Below are 7,167 nucleotides of genomic sequence, written 5' to 3'. Positions count from 1 at the left end.
CCGATTTAAAAGTGGAATACCTCTCTGAATTTGTTGTTGAAATATCTATCTAGCTGCATTATTGGTTTATTTTCGAATTCTTGGTCAATATTTTGTAGTTTTTTATGACCCCCGACTTGTTAAAATTTGCAAAAAATGGGTTTGCAGAAAAGTGACAAGATCCCAGCACTGCTTAGCCCAAACTTTTGAAATTTTTACCCGATTTAAAAGTGGAATACCTCTCTGAATTTGTTGTTAAAATATCTATCTAGCTGCATTATTGGTTTATTTTCGAATTTTTGGTTGATATTTTGTAATTTTTTATGACCCCCGACCTGTCAAAATTTGCAAAAATTGGGTTTGCAGAAAAGTGACCTGATCCCAGCACTGCTTATCCCATAACTTTTGAAATTTTTACCCGACTTAAAAGTGGAATACCTCTCTGAATTTGTTATTTAAATATCTATCTAGCTGCATTATTGGTTTATTTTCGAATTTTTGGCCAATATTTTGTAGTTTTTTATGACCCCCGACCTGTTAAAATTTGCAAAAAATGGGTTTGCAGAAAAGTGACCAGATCCCAGCAATGCTTAGCCCATTACTTTTGAAATTTTTACCCGATTTAAAAGTGAAATACCTCTCTGAATTTGTTATTAAAATATCTATCTAGCTGCATCATTGGTTTATTTCGAATTTTTGGTCAATATTTTGTAATTTTTTATGACCCCCGACCTGTCAAAATTTGCAAAAAATGGGTTTGCAGAAAAGTGACCAGATCCCAGCACTGCTTAGCCCAAACTTTTGAAATTTTTACCCGATTTAAAAGTGGAATACCTCTCTGAATTTGTTGTTAAAATATCTATCTAGCTGCATTATTGGTTTATTTTCGAATTTTTGGTTGATATTTTGTAATTTTTGATGACCCCCGACCTGTCAAAATTTGCAAAAAATGGGTTTGCAGAAAAGTGACCAGATCCCAGCACTGCTTAGCCCATAACTTTTGAAATTTTTACCCGACTTAAAAGTGGAATACCTCTCTGAATTCGTTATTAAAATATCTATCTAGCTGCATTATTGGTTTATTTTCGAATTTTTGGTCAATATTTTGTAGTTTTTTATGACCCCCGACCTGTCAAAATTTGCAAAAAATGGGTTTGCAGAAAAGTGACCAGATCCCAGCACTGCTTAGCCCATAACTTTTGAAATTTTTACCCGATTTAAAAGTGGAATACCTCTCTGAATTTGTTATTAAAATATCTATCTAGCTGCATTATTGGTTTATTTTCGAATTTTTGGTCAATATTTTGTAGTTTTTTATGACCCCCGACTTGTTAAAATTTGCAAAAAATGGGCTTGCAGAAAAGTGACAAGATCCCAGCACTGCTTAGCCCAAACTTTTGAAATTTTTACCCGATTTAAAAGTGGAATACCTCTCTGAATTTGTTGTTAAAATATCTATCTAGCTACATTATTGGTTTATTTTCGAATTTTTGGTTGATATTTTGTAATTTTTTATGACCCCCGACCTGTCAAAATTTGCAAAAAATGGGTTTGCAGAAAAGTGACCAGATCCCAGCACTGCTTATCCCATAACTTTTGAAATTTTTACCCGATTTAAAAGTGGAATACCTCTCTGAATTTGTTATTAAAATATCTATCTAGCTGCATTATTGGTTTATTTTCGAATTTTTGGTCAATATTTTGTAGTTTTTTATGACCCCCGACCTGTCAAAATTTGCAAAAAATGGGCTTGCAGAAAAGTGACCAGATCCCAGCACTGCTTAGCCCAAACTTTTGAAATTTTTACCCGATTTAAAAGTGGAATACCTCTCTGAATTTGTTATTCGAATATCTATCTAGCTGCATTATTGGTTTATTTTCGAATTTTTGGTCAATATTTTGTAGTTTTTTATGACCCCCGACCTGTCAAAATTTGCAAAAAATAGGTTTGCAGAAAAGTGACCAGATCCCAGCACTGCTTAGCCCATAACTTTTGAAATTTTTACCCGATTTAAAAGTGGAATACCTCTCTGAATTTGTTGTTAAAATATCTATCTAGCTGCATTATTGGTTTATTTTCGAATTTTTGGTCAATATTTTGTAATTTTTTATGACCCCCGACCTGTCAAAATTTGCAAAAAATGGGTTTGCAGAAAAGTGACCAGATCCCAGCACTGCTTAGCCCATAACTTTTGAAATTTTTACCCGATTTAAAAGTGGAATACCTCTCTGAATTTGTTATTAAAATATCTATCTAGCTGCATTATTGGTTTATTTTCGAATTTTTGGTCAATATTTTGTAGTTTTTTATGACCCCCGACTTGTTAAAATTTGCAAAAAATGGGCTTGCAGAAAAGTGACAAGATCCCAGCACTGCTTAGCCCAAACTTTTGAAATTTTTACCCGATTTAAAAGTGGAATACCTCTCTGAATTTGTTGTTAAAATATCTATCTAGCTACATTATTGGTTTATTTTCGAATTTTTGGTTGATATTTTGTAATTTTTTATGACCCCCGACCTGTCAAAATTTGCAAAAAATGGGTTTGCAGAAAAGTGACCAGATCCCAGCACTGCTTATCCCATAACTTTTGAAATTTTTACCCGATTTAAAAGTGGAATACCTCTCTGAATTTGTTATTAAAATATCTATCTAGCTGCATTATTGGTTTATTTTCGAATTTTTGGTCAATATTTTGTAGTTTTTTATGACCCCCGACCTGTCAAAATTTGCAAAAAATGGGCTTGCAGAAAAGTGACCAGATCCCAGCACTGCTTAGCCCATAACTTTTGAAATTTTTACCCGATTTAAAAGTGGAATACCTCTCTGAATTTGTTATTAAAATATCTATCTAGCTGCATTATTGGTTTATTTTCGAATTTTTGGTCAATATTTTGTAGTTTTTTATGACCCCCGACCTGTCAAAATTTGCAAAAAATGGGTTTGCAGAAAAGTGACCAGATCCCAGCACTGCTTAGCCCATAACTTTTGAAATTTTTACCCGATTTAAAAGTGGAATACCTCTCTGAATTTGTTGTTAAAATATCTATCTAGCTGCATTATTGGTTTATTTTCGAATTTTTGGTCAATATTTTGTAATTTTTTATGACCCCCGACCTGTCAAAATTTGCAAAAATGGGTTTGCAGAAAAGTGACAAGATCCCAGCACTGCTTAGCCCAAACTTTTGAAATTTTTACCCGATTTAAAAGTGGAATACCTCTCTGAATTTGTTGTTAAAATATCTATCTAGCTGCATTATTGGTTTATTTTCGAATTTTTGGTCAATATTTTGTAATTTTTTATGACCCCCGACCTGTCAAAATTTGCAAAAAATGGGTTTGCAGAAAAGAGACCAGATCCCAGCACTGCTTAGCCCATAACTTTTGAAATTTTTACCCCACTTAAAAGTGGAATGCCTCTCTGAATTTGTTATTAAAATATCTATCTAGCTGCATTATTGGTTTATTTTCGAATTTTTGGTCAATATTTTGTAATTTTTTATGACCCCCGACCTGTCAAAATTTGCAAAAAATGGGTTTGCAGAAAAGTGACCAGATCCCAGCACTGCTTAGCCCATAACTTTTGAAATTTTTACCCGATTTAAAAGTGGAATACTCTGAATTTGTTATTTGAATATCTATCTAGCAGCATTATTGGTTTATTTTCGAATTTTTGGTCAATATTTTGTAATTTTTTATGACCTCCGACCTGTCAAAATTTGCAAAAAATGGGTTTCCAGAAAAGTGACCAGATCCCAGCACTGCTTAGCCCAAACTTTTGAAATTTTTACCCGATTTAAAAGTGGAATACCTCTCTGAATTTGTTGTTAAAATATCTATCTAGCTGCATTATTGGTTTATTTTCGAATTTTTGGTTGATATTTTGTAATTTTTTTTGACCCCCGACCTGTCAAAATTTGCAAAAAATGGGTTTGCAGAAAAGTGACCAGATCCCAGCACTGCTTAGCCCATAACTTTTGAAATTTTTACCCGACTTAAAAGTGGAATACCTCTCTGAATTTGTTATTAAAATATCTATCTAGCTGCATTATTGGTTTATTTTCGAATTTTTGGTCAATATTTTGTAATTTTTTATGACCCCCGACCTGTCAAAATTTGCAAAAAATGGGTTTGCAGAAAAGAGACCAGATCCCAGCACTGCTTAGCCCATAACTTTTGAAATTTTTACCCGATTTAAAAGTGGAATACCTCTCTGAATTTGTTATTAAAATATCTATCTAGCTGCATTATTGGTTTATTTTCGAATTTTTGGTCAATATTTTGTAATTTTTTTATGACCCCCGACCTGTCAAAATTTGCAAAAAATGGGTTTGCAGAAAAGTGACAAGATCCCAGCACTGCTTAGCCCATAACTTTTGAAATTTTTACCCGACTTAAAAGTGGAATACCTCTCTGAATTTGTTATTAAAATATGTATTTAGCTGCATCATTGGTTTATTTTCGAATTTTTGGTCAATATTTTGTAGTTTTTTATGACCCCCGACCTGTCAAAATTTGCAAAAAATGGGTTTGCAGAAAAGTGACCAGATCCCAGCACTGATTATCCCATAACTTTTGAAATTTTTACCCGATTTAAAAGTGGAATACCTCTCTGAATTTGTTATTAGAATATCTATCTAGCTGCATTATTGGTTTATTTTCGAATTTTTGGTCAATATTTTGTAATTTTTTATGACCCCCGACCTGTCAAAATTTGCAAAAAATGGGTTTCCAGAAAAGTGACCAGATCCCAGCACTGATTAGCCCACAACTTTTAAAATTTTTACCCGATTTAAAAGAGGAATACCTCTCTGAATTTGTTATTAAAATATCTATCTAGCTGCATTATTGGTTTATTTTCGAATTTTTGGTCAATATTTTGTAATTTTTTATGACCCCCGACCTGTCAAAATTTGCAAAAAATGGGTTTGCAGAAAAGAGACAAGATCCCAGCACTGCTTAGCCCAAACTTTTGAAATTTTTACCCGATTTAAAAGTGGAATACCTCTCTGAATTTGTTGTTAAAATATCTATCTAGCTGCATTATTGGTTTATTTTCGAATTTTTGGTCAATATTTTGTAATTTTTTATGACCCCCGACCTGTCAAAATTTGCAAAAAATGGGTTTGCAGAAAAGTGACAAGATCCCAGCACTGCTTAGCCCAAACTTTTGAAATTTTTACCCGATTTAAAAGTGGAATACCTCTCTGAATTTGTTGTTAAAATATCTATCTAGCTGCATTATTGGTTTATTTTCGAATTTTTGGTCAATATTTTGTAATTTTTTATGACCCCCGACCTGTCAAAATTTGCAAAAAATGGGTTTGCAGAAAAGTGACAAGATCCCAGCACTGCTTAGCCCAAACTTTTGAAATTTTTACCCGATTTAAAAGTGGAATACCTCTTTGAATTTGTTATTAAAATATCTATCTAGCTGCATTATTGGTTTATTTTCGAATTTTTGGTTGATATTTTGTAATTTTTTATGACCCCCGACCTGTCAAAATTTGCAAAAAATGGGTTTGCAAAAAAGTGACCAGAACCCAGCACTGCTTAGCCCAAACTTTTGAAATTTTTACCCGACTTAAAAGTGGAATACCTCTCTGAATTTGTTATTTGAATATCTATCTAGCTGCATTATTGGTTTATTTTCGAATTTTTGGTCAATATTTTGTAATTTCTTATGACCCCCGACCTGTCAAAATTTGAAAAAATGGGTTTGCAGAAAAGAGACAAGATCCCAGCACTGCTTAGCCCAAACTTTTGAAATTTTTACCCGATTTAAAAGTGGAATACCTCTCTGAATTTGTTGTTAAAATATCTATCTAGCTGCATTATTGGTTTATTTTCGAATTTTTGGTCAATATTTTGTAATTTTTTATGACCCCCGACCTGTCAAAATTTGCAAAAAATGGGTTTGCAGAAAAGTGACCAGATCCCAGCACTGCTTAGCCCATAACTTTTGAAATTTTTACCCGATTTAAAAGTGGAATACCTCTCCGAATTTGTTATTTAAATATCTATCTAGCTGCATCATTAATTTATTTTCGAATTTTTGGCCAATATTTTGTAATTTTTTATGACCCCCGACCTGTCAAAATTTGCAAAAAATGGGTTTGCAGAAAAGAGACAAGATCCCAGCACTGCTTAGCCCAAACTTTTGAAATTTTTACCCGATTTAAAAGTGGAATACCTCTCTTAGTTTGTTATTAAAATATCTATCTAGCTGCATTATTGGTTTATTTTCGAATTTTTGATCAATATTTTGTAGTTTTTTATGACCCCCGACTTGTTAAAATTTGCAAAAAATGGGTTTGCAGAAAAGTGACCAGATCCCAGCACTGCTTAGCCCAAAACTTTTGAAATTTTTACCCGATTTAAAAGTGGAATGCCTCTCTGAATTTGTTATTAAAATATCTATCTAGCTGCATCATTGGTTTATTTTCGAATTTTTGGTCAATATTTTGTAATTTTTTATGACCCCCGACCTGTCAAAATTTGCAAAAAATGGGTTTGCAGAAAAGAGACCAGATCCCAGCACTGCTTAACCCATAACTTTTGAAATTTTTACCCGATTTAAAAGTGGAATACCTCTCCGAATTTGTTATTTAAATATCTATCTAGCTGCATTATTGGTTTATTTTCGAATTTTTGGTCAATATTTTGTAATTTTTTATGACCCCCGACCTGTCAAAATTTGCAAAAAATGGGTTTGCAGAAAAGTGACCAGATCCCAGCACTGCTTAACCCATAACTTTTGAAATTTTTACCCGATTTAAAAGTGGAATACCTCTCCGAATTTGTTATTTAAATATCTATCTAGCTGCATCATTGGTTTATTTTCGAATTTTTGGTCAATATTTTGTAATTTTTTATGACCCCCGACCTGTCAAAATTTGCAAAAAATGGGTTTGCAGAAAAGTGACCAGATCCCAGCACTGCTTAGCCCATAACTTTTGAAATTTTTACCCGATTTAAAAGTGGAATGCCTCTCTGAATTTGTTATTAAAATATCTATCTAGCTGCATCATTGGTTTATTTTCGAATTTTTGGTCAATATTTTGTAATTTTTTATGACCCCCGACCTGTCAAAATTTGCAAAAAATGGGTTTGCAGAAAAGAGACCAGATCCCAGCACTGCTTAACCCATAACTTTTGAAATTTTTACCCGATTTAAAAGTGGAATACC

The sequence above is a fragment of the Drosophila ficusphila genome, unplaced genomic scaffold (assembly GCF_018152265.1).
Source record: "Drosophila ficusphila isolate 14025-0441.05 unplaced genomic scaffold, ASM1815226v1 contig_378, whole genome shotgun sequence".
In the NCBI taxonomy this organism is placed as follows: Eukaryota; Metazoa; Arthropoda; class Insecta; order Diptera; family Drosophilidae; genus Drosophila; species Drosophila ficusphila.
This window is presented reverse-complemented; position numbering follows the sequence as displayed.